The sequence below is a fragment of the Bos grunniens genome, chromosome 3 (genome assembly GCF_055505025.1).
Source record: "Bos grunniens cultivar Pamir isolate PY7600 chromosome 3, Bosgru_T2T1.0, whole genome shotgun sequence".
Taxonomy (NCBI): domain Eukaryota; kingdom Metazoa; phylum Chordata; class Mammalia; order Artiodactyla; family Bovidae; genus Bos; species Bos grunniens.
The window spans coordinates 102872949-102888540 of record NC_141167.1 but is presented as its reverse complement, the minus strand read 5'-3'; the positions used below and the strand labels follow the sequence as shown (position 1 = coordinate 102888540).

Below are 15592 nucleotides of genomic sequence, written 5' to 3'. Positions count from 1 at the left end.
GAGCTGAGTCCTGAACCCCAGATTGATGAGAGACACCGCCTTAGGGAGCAAGGACCGGAACCCAGGGGTGATGACAGAAGACAAATTAGGGACCAGAGACTGACTTCAACAGAAGATGAGAGACTTGGAGTGAGGGACCAAGCCCCAGCACCAAGGGATGATAGGAGACTCCAAGTGAGAGATGTGAGACCAGAAATTGGAGATGATGAGAGAAGCCAAGACAGGGAGCAGAGGCCAGCTCCAAGACAGGAAGAACGGATCCAACGTAGAGACCAGATCCCCTTATCAAGGGATGAGGAGAGAAACCCAGTGAGAGAGCTGAGTCCTGAACCCCAGATGGATGAGAGACACCGCCTTCGGGAGCAAAGACCGGAACCCAGGGGTGATGACAGAAGACAAATTAGGGACCAGAGACTGACTTCAACAGAAGATGAGAGACTTGGAGTGAGGGACCAAGCCCCAGCACCAAGGGATGATAGGAGACTCCAAGTGAGAGATGTGAGACCAGATTCTGGGAATAATGGAAGAAGCCCAGATGGGGAGCAGAATCCACCTGCAAGACTGTATGCAAGAGGGCAACAAAGAGACAATATCCCCACATCAATGGATGATGGAAGACATCGAGAGAGAAGCCTGAGCCCAGAACCCAGTAATGACGGAAGACAGGAAGTAAGACCAGAACCCAGGAATGGTGGGAGAGAAGAGGTTAGAGAGCAAAGGCCACCTTCAAGAAGGGATGAGAGTCATCTCAGAGGCAACAATGAGAGCAGCTCTAGAAGAAGGCTATCTGTTAGGGAATCCAACTATGAGACAGAAGAGAAATTAGGGAAGGTACAAGATCAAAAGCATTTCCCCAAGCAGGAAAAAGCTGATGTTGAAGATCTAGATCTTCAGGAGTCTGCATTCACCAGAAAAATTGGGCCGATTACCTGTGAGGTATACTTTTTTTCCAAACAGCAAGGTAACTGGTTATGCTACTGTTTGCATGATCCATCAGGAATAGGCAATGCAGGAAAGAGGTTCACTTATCCAGATTTGGGGATGTTTAAGGATCACAGGAGTGGAGGAAGCTATGTCAACTCCCCAACCTGGGATCCAGAAGAACAGTTGTACCAAAACAAGGAAGAAAGACAGGAAGGTAGTGATGATGACCAGCAGAACAAATCTGGCAGTCACAAGTCTGAGAAGAGCCCTGAGGTCCCAAGTGAGTCTAGCTCCTCTGAAGATTCATCTTGAAGTCACTTCCAGATGTTCCAAGAAATTCTCCCTTTCCAGTTGATTGAGCTGGTTGATTTGGGATTCTTGGCTTTTTCTTTCTCCATGTATCTCAGACATCTAGCTGTAATGTGTATTGGTGGAACTGCTCAACTTTTGGTTTCTGGGACTCTAACATCTTTAAGGAATTGCTTATAGTGGAAAGAAGAATTAAATGTTTTACAATATCTTCCAATAACTCTTACGATTTTAACTTTAATGAATCATAACTCTCAGACCTAATCTGAAGGGACTGCCTATTCAAATTATAAACCTTGTGAAAATTAACAATAAATAATTAGCAAGCATTCATTTCTCCTTGGGTTTCTTCTATGTTTTTGGAAATTCGTCACTCTCAGGTTGAAACTGAGATGAAGTATGATAATCACAGCATCTAGAACAGGATTTATTTTTCACTCAGAAAACATGTGTTCTTTCTTCAATTCATTCAGTAATATCCATTATAATATTCATACTCAACTACTGCTGCTGCTGCTGCTAAGTCACTTCAGTTGTTTCCGACTCTGTGTGACCCCATAGACGGCAGCCCACCAGGCTCCCCCGTCCCTGGGATTCTCCAGGCAAGAACACTGGAGTGGGTTGCCATTTCCTTCTCCAATGCATGAAAGTGAAAAGTGAAAGTGAAGTCGCTCAGTCATGTCCGACTCTTAGCGACCCCATGGACTGCAGCCTACCAGGCTCCTCCATCCATGGGATTTTCCAGGCAAGAGTACTGGAATGGGGTGCCATTGCCTTCTCCAACTCACCTACTAGAGCCCCTAAAAAAGCAAAAACAAGTCCTGCTCTATGCTTCTATGAAAGAAACCTCTAAAACAAACTAAACACTCCAAACACGCAGTCTAAATGTTAAAGGAGGAACAAAATAGATTGTGTAAATGAGAACAAATGAAGCAAAGGTCACAGTATTAAAGTCAGATCAATACAATTTAACATGAAAAGCAACATACGGGGGCTTCCTGGGTGGCTCAGTGGTAAAGAATCCACCTACCAAGGCAGGAGCCACGAGTTCAATCCCTAGGCTAGGAAGATACAACATGCCATGGAGCAACTAAGCCCATGTGCCACAACTACTGAAGCCTGTGCACCTTAGAACCTGTGCTCCGCAACAAGAGAAGCCACCGCAATGAGAAGCCCAGCACACCACAGCTGCGTAACAGTCCCCACTCACTGCAACTAGAGAAAAACCCATGCAGCAACAAAGACCCAGCACGGCCAAAAGCAAATTAATTAATTAATTAATTAAATTATTTTTAAAAGCGATAGATGAATCCATTTTTATTGTTGAAGGGTACAATCTACCATGAAAACGTGATTATCATTCAATCGACAGCTATTTTATTGAGAAACTACTATGTGTCAGGTACTATCCTGGTATTAAAGATAAGCTGAAAAGTTGAAAGTGTTAGTTGCTCAGTCATGTCCACTCTGTGCGACCTCATGGACTGTAGCCCACCAGGCTCCTCTGTCCATGGAATTCTCTAGGCAAGAAGACCAGAATGGCTAGCCATTCCCCTCTCCAGGAGATCTTCCCAACCCAGGGATCAAACCCAGGTCCACCACATTGCAGGAAGATTCTTTATCATTTGAGCCACCAGGGAAGCCCCAAGATAACTGAAAATAAGAAAAAACCTCTAGTCATGGAGCTAACATTCTAGTGAGGGAAATCTTGTGTCAAATGTGTCAAATACCATGACATCCAAATAAAAAGCAGCTGGAAATATAAGGCAGAACAGACAGAAAAACAATAGGAGTACAGACATATCTTTCTTTATCTTTAGCAGAAAAATAGAAAATAAAAAGTTCATAGAAAATTTGTTTGAAGTAGTAGTGAAGAGCATGAACTCTGTAGATAAGCCAATCTGGGCTTAATTTCTGACTCCATCATACTAGCTTTATGATGTTGGACAATGAAACCTCTTTAAGTCTTAGTTTCCTCATCTGTAAAACCAATTTCATAAAAATAATATTATACAGGAAACACAAAAAGGGTGTATAAACTCGAACCCAAAACAATAAAGTAAATGGCAATGTGATCATACTTATCAATAATTACCTTAAACGTAAATGGGTTGAATGCCCCAACCAAAAAACAAAGACTGGCTGAATGGATACAAAAACAAGACCCCTATATATGGTGTCTACAAGAGACCCACCTCAAAACAGGGGACACATACAGACTGAAAGTGAAGGGCTGGAAAAAGATATTCCATGCAAATAGAGACCAAAAGAAAGCAGGAGTAGCAATACTCATATCAGACAAAATAGACTTTAAAACAAAGGCTGTGAAAAGAGACAAAGAAGGACACTACATAATGATCAAAGGATCAATCCAAGAAGAAGATATAACGATCATAAATATATATGCACCCAACATAGGAGCACCGCAATATGTAAGACAAATGCTAACAAGTATGAAAGGGGAAATTAACAATAACACAAAAATAGTGGGACACTTTAATACCCCACTCACACCTATAGATAGATCAACTAATCAGAAAATTAACAAGAAAATACAAACTTTAAATGATACAATAGACCAGTTAGACCTAACTGATATCTAGAGGACATTTCACCCCAAAACAATGAATTTCACCTTTTTCTCAAGCGCACACGGAACCTTCTCCAGGATAGACCACATCCTGGGCCATAAATCTAGCCTTGGTAAATTCAAAAAAACTGAAATCATTCCAAGCATCTTTTCTGACCACAATGCAGTAAGATTAGATCTCAATTATAGGAGAAAAACTATTAAAAATTCCAACATATGGAGGCTGAACAACACGCTGCTGAATAACCAACAAATCACAGAAGAAATCAAAATATGCATAGAAACAAATGAAAATGAAAACACGACAACCCAAAACCTGTGGGAGACTGTAAAAGCAGTGCTAAGGGGAAAGTTCATAGCAATACAGGCACACCTAAAGAAACAAGAAAAAAGTCAAATAAATAATCTAACTCTACACCTAAAGCAACTAGAAAAGGAAGAAATGAAGAACCCCAGGGTTAAAAATTAGGGCAGAAATAAATGCAAAAGAAACAAAAGAGACCATAGCAAAAATCAACAAAGCCAAAAGCTGGTTCTTTGAAAGGATAAATAAAATTGACAAACCATTAGCCAGACACATCAAGAAACAAAGGGAGAAAAATCAAATCAATAAAATTAGAAATGAAAATGGAGAGATCACAACAGACAACACAGAAATACAAAGGATCATAAGAGGCTACTATCAGCAATTATATGCCAATAAAATGAACAACGTGGAAGAAATGGACAAATTCTTAGAAAAGTACAGCTTTCCAAAACTGAACCAGGAAGAAATAGAAAATCTTAACAGACCCATCACAAGCACAGAAATTGAAACTGTAATCAAAAATCTTCCAGCAAACAAAAGGCCAGGTCCAGACAGCTTCACAGCTGAATTCTACCAAAAATTTAGAGAAGAGCTAACACCTATCCTGCTCAAACTCTTCCAGAAAATTGCAGAGGAAGGTAAACTTCCAAACTCATTCTATGAGGCCACCATCACCCTAATACCAAAACCTGACAAAGATGCCACAAAAAGAGAAAACTACAGGCCAGTATCACTGATGAACATAGATGCAAAAATCCTTAACAAAATTCTAGCAATCAGAATCCAACAACACATTAAAAAGATCATACACCATGACCAAGTGGGCTTCATCCCAGGGATGCAAGGACTCTTCAATATCCACAAATCAATCAATGTAATACACCACATTAACAAATTGAAAAATAAAAGCCATATGATTATCTCAATAGATGCAGAGAAAGCCTTTGACAAAATTCAACATCCACTTATGATAAAAATCCTCCAGAAAGCAGGAGTAGAAGGAACATACCTCAACATAATAAAAGCTATATATGACAAACCCACAGCAAACATTATCCTCAATGGTGAAAAATTGAAAGCATTTCCCCTAAAGTCAGGAACAAGACAAGGGTGCCCACTTTCACCACTACTATTCAACATAGTTTTGGAAGTTTTGGCCGCAGCAATCAAAGCAGAAAAAGAAATAAAAGGAATCCAAATTGGAAAAGAAGAAGTAAAACTCTCACTGTTTGCAGATGACATGATCCTCTACATAGAAAACCCTAAAGACTCCACCAGAAAATTACTAGAGCTCATCAATGAATATAGTAAAGTTGCAGGATATAAAATCAACACACAGAAATCCCTTGCATTCCTATACACTAATAATGAGAAAATAGAAAGAGAAATTAAGGAAACAATTCCATTCACCATTGCAACGAAAAGAATAAAATACTTAGGAATATATCTACCTAAAGAATCTAAAGACCTATATATAGAAAACTATAAAACACTGGTGAAAGAAATCAAAGAAGACACTAATAGATGGAAAAATATACCATGTTCATGGATTGGAAGACTCAATATAGTGAAAATGAGTATACTACCCAAAGCAATCTATAGAGTCAATGCAATCCCTATCAAGCTACCAATGGTATTTTTCAGAGAACTAGAACAAATAATTTCACAATTTGTATGGAAATACAAAAAACCTCGAATAGCCAAAGCAATCTTAAGAAAGAACAATGGGACTGGAGGAATCAACCTGCCTGACTTCAGGCTCTACTACAAAGCCACAGTCATCAAGACAGTATGGTACTGGCACAAAGACAGAAATATAGATCAATGGAACAAAATAGAAAGCCCAGACATACACCTATGGACACCTCATCTTTGACAAAGGAGGCAAGAATACATAATGGAGTAAAGACAATCTCTTTAACAAGTGGTGCTGGGAAAACTGGTCAACCACTTGTAAAAGAATGAAACTAGAACACTTTCTAACACCATACACAAAAATAAACTCAAAATGGATTAAAGATCTAAACTTAAGACCAGAAACTATAAAACTCCTACAGGAGAACATAGGCAAAACACTTTCCGACATACATCACAGAAGGATCCTCTATGACCCACCTCCCAGAATACTGGAAATAACAGCAAAAATAAACAAATGGGACCTAATTAAAATTAAAAGCTTCTGCACAACAAAGGAAACTATAAGCAAGGTGAAAAGACAGCCTTCAGAATGGGAGAAAATAACAGCAAATGAAGTAACCGACAAACAACTAATCTCAAAAATATACAAGCAACTCCTACAGTTCAATTCCAGAAAAATAAACGACCCAATCAAAAAATGGGCCAAAGAAATAAATAGACATTTCTCCAAAGAAGACATACAGATGGCTAACAAACACATGAAAAGATGCTCAACATCACTCATTATCAGAGAAATGGAAATCAAAACCACAATGAGGTACCTTCTCACGCAGGTCAGAATGGCTGCTATCCAAAAGTCTACAAGCAATAAACTGCTGGAGAGGGTGGTGGGAGGGTGCTGGGAGGGTGGTGGGCGAGTGCTGGGAGGGTGCTGGGAGGGGGCTGGGCGGGTGGTGGGAGGGGGCTGGGAGGGTGCTGGGCGAGTGTTGGGCGGATGGTGGGAGGGTGGTGGGCAGGTGGTGGGCGGGTGGTGGGAGGGGGCTGGGAGGGTGGTGGGAGGGGGCTGGGAGGGTGCTGGGAGGGGGCTGGGAGGGTGGTGGGCGATGGTGGGTGGGTGGTGGGAGGGTGGTGGGAGAAAGGGGAACCCTCTTACACTGTTGGTGGGAATGCAAACTTGTACAGCCACTATAGGGGACTGGAATGCAAAAGTAAGAAGTCAAGAAACACCTGGAGTAACAGGCAAATTTGGCCTTGGAATATGGAATGAAGCAGGGCAAAGGCTAATAGAGTTTTGCCAAGAAAATGCACTGGTCATAACAAACACCCTCTTCCAACAACACAAGAGAAGACTCTATACATGGACATCACCAGATGGTCAACACCAAAATCAGATTGGTTATATTCTTTGCAGCCAAAGATGGAGAAGCTCTATACAGTCAGCAAAAACAAGACCGGGAGCTGACTGTGACTCAGATCATGAACTCCTTATTGCCAAATTCAGACTGAAATTGAAGAGAGTAGGAAAAACCACTAGACCATTCAGGTATGACCTAAATCAAATCCCTTATGATTATACAGTGGAAGTGAGAAATAGATTTAAGGGCCTAGATCTGATAGATAGAGTGCCTGATGAACTATGGAATGAGGTTCGTGACATTGTACAGGAGACAGGGATCGAGACCATCCCCATGGAAAAGAAGTGCAAAAAAGCAAAATGGCTGTCTGGGGAGGCCTTACAAGTAGCTGTGAAAAGAAGAGAAGCGAAAAGCAAAGGAGAAAAGGAAAGATATAAGCATCTGAATGCAGAGTTCCAAAGAATAGCAAGAAGAGATAAGAAAGCCTTCTTCAGGGATCAATGCAAAGAAAACTGAACTGAACTGAACAGCCACTATGGAGAACAGTGTGGAGATTCCTTAAAAAACTGGAAATAGAACTGCCTTATGACCCAGCAATCCCACTGCTGGGCATATACACCAAGGAAACCAGAATCGAAAGAGACATGTGTACCCCAATGTTCATCGCAGCACTGTTTATAATAGCCAGGACATGGAAGCAATCTAGATGTCCATCAGCAGATGAATGGATAAGAAAGCTGTGGTACATATACACAATGGAGTATTACTCAGCCATTAAAAAGAATACATTTGAATCAGTTCTAATGAGGTGGATGAAACTGGAGCCTATTATACAGAGTGAAGTAAGCCAGAAAGAAAAACACCAACACAGTATCAGATCAGATCAGTCGCTCAATCATGTCCAACTCTTTGTGACCCCATGAATCGCAACAGGCCAGGCCTCCCTGTCCACCAACTCCTGGAGTTCACTGAGACTCACGTCCATCGAGTCAGTGATGCCATCCAGCCATCTCATCCTCTGTCGTCCCCTTCTCCTCTTGCCCCCAATCCCTCCCAGCATCAGAGTCTTTTCCAATGAGTCAACTCTTCGCATGAGGTGGCCAAAGTACTGGAGTTTCAGCTTTAGCATCATTCCTTCCAAACAAATCCCAGGGCTGATCTCCTTCAGAATGGACTGGTTGGATCTCCTTGCAGTCAGTCCAAGGGACTCTCAAGAGTCTTCTCCAACACCACAGTTCAAAAGCATCAATTCTTCGGCTCTCAGCCTTCTTCACAGTCCAATTCTCACATCCATACATGACCACAGGAAAAACCATAGCCTTGACTAGATGAACCTTTGTTGGCAAAGTAATGTCTCTGCTTTTGAATATGCTATCTAGGTTGGTCATAACTTTCCTTCCAAGGAGTAAGCGTCTTTTAATTTCATAGCTGCAGTCACCATCTGCAGTGATTTTGGAGCCCAGAAAAATAAAGTCTGACACTGTTTCCACTGTTTCCCCATCTATTTCCCATGAAGTGATGGGACCAGATGCCATGATCTTCGTTTTCTGAATGTTGAGCTTTAAGCCAACTTTTTCACTCTCCACTTTCACTTTCATCAAGAGGCTTTTTAGTTCCTCTTCACTTTCTGCCATAAGGGTGGTGTCATCTGCATATCTGAGGTTATTGATATTTCTCCCGGCAATCTTGATTCCAGCTTGTGCTTCTTCCAGTCCAGCGTTTCTCATGCTGTACTCTGCATATAAGTTAAATAAGCAGGGTGACAATATACAGCCTTGACATACTCCTTTTCCTATTTGGAACCAGTCTGTTGTTCCATGTCCAGTTCTAACTGTTGCTTCCTGACCTGCATACAGATTTCTCAAGAGGCAGGTCAGGTGGTCTGGTATTCCCATCTCTTTCAGAATTTTCCACAGTTTATTGTGATCCACACAGTCAAAGGCTTTGGCATAGTCAATAAAGCAGAACTAGATGTTTTTCTGGAACTCTCTTGCTTTTTCCATGATCCAGCGGATGTTGGCAATTTGATCTCTGGTTCCTCTGCCTTTTCTAAAACCAGCTTGAACATCAGGAAGTTCACGGTTCACATATTGCTGAAGCCTGTAGAATTTAGAAAGATGGTAATGATAACCTTGTATATGAGACAGCAAAGAGACCCAGATGTATAGAACAGTCTTTTGGACTCTGTTGGAGAGGGATAGGGTGGGATGATTTGGGAGAATGACATTAAAACATGTATTATATCATATATGAAACAAATCGCCAGTCCAGGTTCAATGCATGATACTGGATGCTTAGGGCTGGTGCACTGGGACAACCCAGAGGGATGGTACAGGGAGGGAGGTGGGAGGCGGGGTTCAGGATGGGGAACACGTGTATACCCATGGCAGATTCATGTTGATGTATGGCAAAACCAATACAATATTGTAAAGTAATTAACCTCCAATTAAAATAAATAAATTTATATTTTAAAAAAATAATATTATGTGTTAAATGTACCTAAATGCTTCATACATTGCCTGACATATAGAAAGTGCTTGATAGATTGAGCAATACTTTTTTTTTTTTTTACTATTTTTGATCTAATAGGTATATGTGAACTCTACACACTTTGGAAAATACACATATTTTAAGCACCTACAAAATATTTATAAAAGCTAACCAAAGATAATTAAAACTGTAATAGACACATCTTTGATGATAATGCTATAGAGCTAGAAATTGATAATAGATGATTATGTCAAAGATATTTGAGATTTTTTAAGCACTCAAAATAACTCAGTTTAAGAAAAAAACATGTAACTACAATTAAGATTACATTTAAAAATAACAATAAAAAGACAACAAATATTAAAATCTATAGCTACAGCCTTAAGCACTTTATTTACTTAAAAATAAAAAATGAATAAACTAACCATTTAATTCAATAAACTAAAAAATTAAGACACAAAACAAACAAAAAAAAGCAGGAAGACGGAAAATACAAAGAAATAAGTAGAAATCCATGACTAGAAGACAGAATAGCCAATTAATTAATAAGTGAAAGAATCCAAGATATTTGGAATATCATTACAATAATTAAGAAAGAAAAAAGATAATATACATTTGACAAAATCAAAAACATTGGTACAAATATAGAAGAAGAGAGATGAGTTGTAACAACTTTATTCTTAAAAAGATAGAATAAGAAAAGAAAGGAGAGAGAGAGGGAAGAAAGGGAAAGAAAGCCTGGGTGGGGGTGAGGTGGTGGATGATTTCTCTGGGAAAACTGATTCCCAAAGAGGTATAACCATAGAAAAAAATTAGAAGATTGTCAAATAATCACACTCTCAGAAGCTCCAGGCAAAACTTTTTCAGGTGAATATTTTCAAACAATCATGGAATAATAATTCCCACATGATTTAAACCATATCAGAGAATACAAACATGAAGGGCACTTTATAATTTTTTTCAAAGGTAGCATAACCCCAAAAACAAAACCCCAAAGCCCCCTGAAAACTACAAATTTATAAATACAAAAATTTCTGAATAAAATTCTAGCCAAGAGCAGTTTTCCTTTGCACTTGGATGCCATGAAAGAATAATACACGCCGTCAGGTAAAATTCACTTCAGGAAGGCACATATGTGATGGGATATTATATATATTAATATTAACATATACCTTAATATACATATGTTAAGGTTTCTACCTAAGAAATTTAAGAGAATGGATTGAAAAACCATTAGATCTAAAGTTTAGTAACACATTACAGAGTAAACATACCAAAAAAACCCCATCAACTTTATAATAACAATAACATGATACCCTTAGGGGTAAATCATGTGAAATGTGTCTGTAATATAAAACTGTCCTAAAGCAGATCAACTCCAATACATGAAGACTTGTTTTGTTCTTGGATGGGAGGCCTCATTGTTAAAAGATACCAATTATCTCCTTATAAGTTTAAACCTTGAAAAGGAACTGTACAAAAATAATATAATATACTTTTAGAACTATATAAAAGTGAGTTAATATTTGTCAGGAAATAGGCAAATCAAACCAGTGAATCTGAAAGGAGTTTAACACTGAATATTCATTGGAAGGAATGCCGCTGAAGCTCCAATACTTCGGCCACCTGACGTGAAGAGCCGCCTCATTGGAAAAGACCCTGATGCTGGAAAAGATTGAGAGCAGGAGGAGAAGGGGGTGAAAGAGGATGAGATGGTTGGATGACATCACAAGTTCAAGGGACATGAGTTTGAGCAAACTGAGGGAGACAGTGAAGGACAGGGAAGCTTGGTGTTCTGCAGTCCGTGGGGTCACAAAGAGTCAGACACGACCGAGCAACTTAACAATAACTAGACCAGAGCTTCCACAGGGGTGAGGACTGTCCCTATCTTATTCTTTACCCATACCCACCTAGGCAATTACAGACACTCATTCAGTATCATTACTCTAATGAATGAACTCTAACTTCTCTCCCTATTCCTGCTGCCCAAACCCTCCTCCAGCTGCTCCATGGAGTCTTTGCCTTCACCCAGCTCAACCTGCTCACCCATGATATATTGCTAGTCAGCAGCTCAGCAGCAGCTCCTTAAACGGAGAAGGCAATGGCAACCCACTCCAGTACTCTTGCCTGGAAAATCCCATGGACGGAGGAGCCTGGTAGGCTGCAGTCCATGGGGTCGCTTAGAGTCGGACACGACTGAAGCGACTTGCAGCAGCAGCAGCTCCTTAAAAGCCTTCTAGAAAGGACCCCATCTGGGAGGCGTGTGGGCCTCAAATTTTCAAGCCTGGGGCTTGTGCGCCACCCAGTGGTGACTGACTGCAATGTTGCGAGTATCATCATCAGTCAATAGGAAATGCAGAAAGGACCTCTCGCTTCACCGCCCTGGCCCTGGGCTGGCAGGGAGAGATGACATCGTGTGTCCCTTATTGGAATTGCAAACAGACAAAAGATTCTCACTTTCCATTCACCTGTAACTGAGGTTGTAGGCCAGACAGTGCTTCATGGTTCTTAAACACAGATCCTTTAAGGATAAGTATTCCTGCTACATTCCTTTATTCTAAGATATTGTGGGTTCTAAGAGGAACCACTGGTTTAAAAGCAGCATTTTTGTTGGGGGTTAGGGGGAGCATTATATTAAATGTGCATTTCAATTCTAAAACACGTGAATTTCAGCGATATTGTAACATATGAATAAATGTAGAATGTGGCAGACATCTACAATATCTCTTGATAGGAAGAGTGATGTCCACTACAGGCTTTGTGTTCATTTCAGCATCTAGGATTCTGTTCATGATCACAGCCAGCTCTGGAGGGCAAGTGTTTCAAAAATCACTACCCAGAGGAGTCCCTCTGTCAGCCATCTGTTGAAAAATGAAGAAAACTATATGGAGGGACAGACCAAGACAGAACTACAAAAATGACTTCTGCCAGTGGAGTTGTGCAGTGCTAACTGACAATTACTCATCTGTTAAGGACCACAGCTGCAGACTGAGAACTGCCTTACCAACTCCCATCCTGCAACTTGCTGAGCCCTGCAACTTGTTAAGCAGGTAAGTTTAGAGCTAGAAATGAACACCCCACCCCATCCCACCCTCTGGGTGGGTACAGGCTCAGGAATGTGAGTTAAAAGGGAGGGAGTGTTACTATAATATCAAAATATCTCTTTGAAGTAGAGTTGTTGAGAAAAATGTCTTGACGTGAGTTCAGGATGGAAGGCGAGTTCTAGAGGGTCCACCTAAGTGATAAAAGATGACTGATAAACTGATGGTCATGAAAAGAGAAATCTGGGTTTTTTTCCAAGAGGGAAGCAGAAAAGATGGAGGAGCCCACAGGTGTGAGGTGTGATATATCCTTTTTCAGGACCCCCAAATTTAAACAAAATCACAGATGCTGGTGTGGATGGTTTTTTGGTGCAAATGTAAAAAGAGGTTGAATTATCTGTGTCAAAGAAGCAGAAAGCCAATAAAGGTAGGAGGCAGCCATGAGAATACAAGCCATGGGGATACACAGAGGTCACCCAGAAGACCTGGAATTTCTGCTGGCCAAAGTTTAGTGTGGGGATGGTTCTAGTTAATTTCATTCAGTCCTGAGAATCAGACCATTTCTAGCTGACCTATGGGCAATACAAGTCAAGGGCTTCTGCAAACCTCTGTCCTCGACTCTGTATCTTTAAGCCAAGCTGACCTTCCCATTGACCTAGTCACCAACAGCACCAAGAAAACACAGAACAGCACCCCTGAAATTAATTAATAGGCATGGCTAGAACCCCCTCAGGCTTCACAGATGACGCTAGTGGTAAACAACCCACCTGCCAATGCAGAAAATGTAAGAGATGTGCGTTCAATTCCTGGGTCAGGAAGATCCCCCAGAGGGGGACATGGCAACCCACTCCAGTATTCTTGCCTGGAGAATCCCACAGACAGAGGAGTCTGGCGGGCTACAGTTCACAGGGTCGCAAAGAGTTGGATACGACTGAAGCAACTTAGCATGCACACACAGAACCCCCTCACTGCTTCCATTCTGATCCAGGAACCCGTGTCTGTTGCACTTCAGCTTGATGTCCTAATTTCAAACCTGCCCCTGTCGCTTAGTCTCGGTGTAGTATGTTTCTCAGCTATGACTCCTACCAACCCAAATTCAACCCTCTGATTCATTCTCTAGTATAGCTGATTCATATCTAGTGTAGCTTAAACCACTTTACCTTGAGGGAAATCTAACCCCCAAGACCCCCATGAAGTGGAGAAGGGAGTTATGACTGCACATGTTATTCCAGTAGGTCACACCAAAGATTCTCATGTGGGATCTGGGACCACCTACATCCTAAGCCCCTAACTGATAAGTGAGACTTCTTAAGATGCTTAAGATGCAGACTCATGACCTCCTGAATTACAATCTCTGAATGTGCAGCCCAAGCATCTGAATCATCAGCAAGCTCCAAAGGTAAGTCTTATGTACACTGAAGTCTGAGAACCACCCTCCCAAACAAATGTTATATACTTAAGTGGAGACACTGTCACAGTTGTGAATGCTCTTGGCTAGCTAGACACTCCAATCAAATAGACTCCAGTTACACCATGCAGCCATTAGAAATGAGGAGGCAGATTATTCAGTGATATGAAAAGGTATTTACAATGTCATTGCTGCTGTTCAGTCGCCAAGTCAAGTCTGACTCTTTGTGACCTCATGGACTATAGCATGCCAGGCTCCCCTGTCCTTCATTATCTCCCCAAGTTTGCTCAGATTCGTGTCCATTGAGTTGGTGATGCTATCTAATCATCTCTTCCTCTGCTGTGCCCCTTTCCTTTTGCCTTCCATCTTTCCTAGCATCAAGGTCTTTTCCAGTGAGTAGACTCTTCACATTAGGTCGCCAAAGTATTAGAGCTTCAGCTTCAGCATCAGACCTTCCAATGAATATTCAGGGTTGATTTCCTTTAGGATTCACTGGCTTGATCTCCTTGCAGTCCAAGGGACTCTCAAGAGTCATCTCCAGCACCACAATTCAAAAGCATCAATTGTTTAATGCTCAGCTTTCTTTATGATCCAACTCTCATATCCGTAAATGACTATTGCAAAAACCAGAGCTTTGACTATACAGACTTCTGTCAGCAAAGTGATGTCTCTGCTTTTTAATACTCTATCTAGGTTTGTCATAGCTTTCTTTTCAAGGAGCAAGCATCTTTGAAGTACATGGCTACAGTCACCATCCACAGTGATTTTGGAGCTCAAGAAAATAAATGTCACGGCTTCAACTTTTTCCCCTTCTATCTGCCATGAAGTGATGGGACAGATGCCATGATCTCAGTTTTATGTATGTTGAGCATCAAGCCAGCTTTGTCACTCTCCTCTTTCACGTTCATCAAGAGGCTCTTTTGTTGCTTTTCACTTTCTGCCATTAGAGTGGTATCATCTGCATATCTGAGGTTATTGATATTTTTCCCAGCAATCTTGATGCCAGCTTGTGATCCATCCAGCCTGGCCGTTTCACATGATATACTCTGCATATAGGGCTTCCCTAGTGGCTCAGTGGTAAAGAATCTGCCTGCCACTGTAGAAGACACAGGTTCAATTCCTGGGTCAGGAAGATCCCCTGGAGAAGGAAATGGCAACCCACTTCAATATTCTTGCTGGAGAATCCCATGGACAGAGGAGCCTGGCAGGCTGCAGTCTATGGGGTTGCAAAGAGTTGGACACAACTTAGTGACTGAACAACAATAACACTCTACATATAAGTTAAATAAGCAGGGAGACAATATACAGCCTTGTCATACTCCTTTCCCAATTTGGAACCAGTCAGTTGTTCCATGTCTGGTTCTAACTGTAGCTTCTTGACCCGCATACAGATTTCTCAGGAGACAGGTAAGGTAGTCTGGCCCTTCCATTTCTAAGAATTTTCCACAGTTTGTTGTGATCCACACAGTCACGGGCTTTAGCGTAGTCAATGAAGCAGAGGTAGATGTTTTTCTGGAGCTCTCTTGCTTT

The 15592-nt window shown here is 41.1% G+C and overlaps 1 long non-coding RNA gene across 3 annotated transcripts in view; it reads right to left on the bottom strand.

Annotated features, from left to right (window-relative positions):
• Nucleotides 1-7772: 7772 nt before the first annotated feature.
• Nucleotides 7773-15592, bottom strand: part of LOC147376477 (uncharacterized) — a 34287-nt gene continuing 26467 nt past the window's right edge. For all 3 annotated transcript variants that reach the window (XR_015161016.1, XR_015161015.1, XR_015161014.1), the window contains exon 3: nt 7773-9223. This is a non-coding gene — a long non-coding RNA (uncharacterized LOC147376477). The remainder of the gene's footprint in view (nt 9224-15592) is intronic.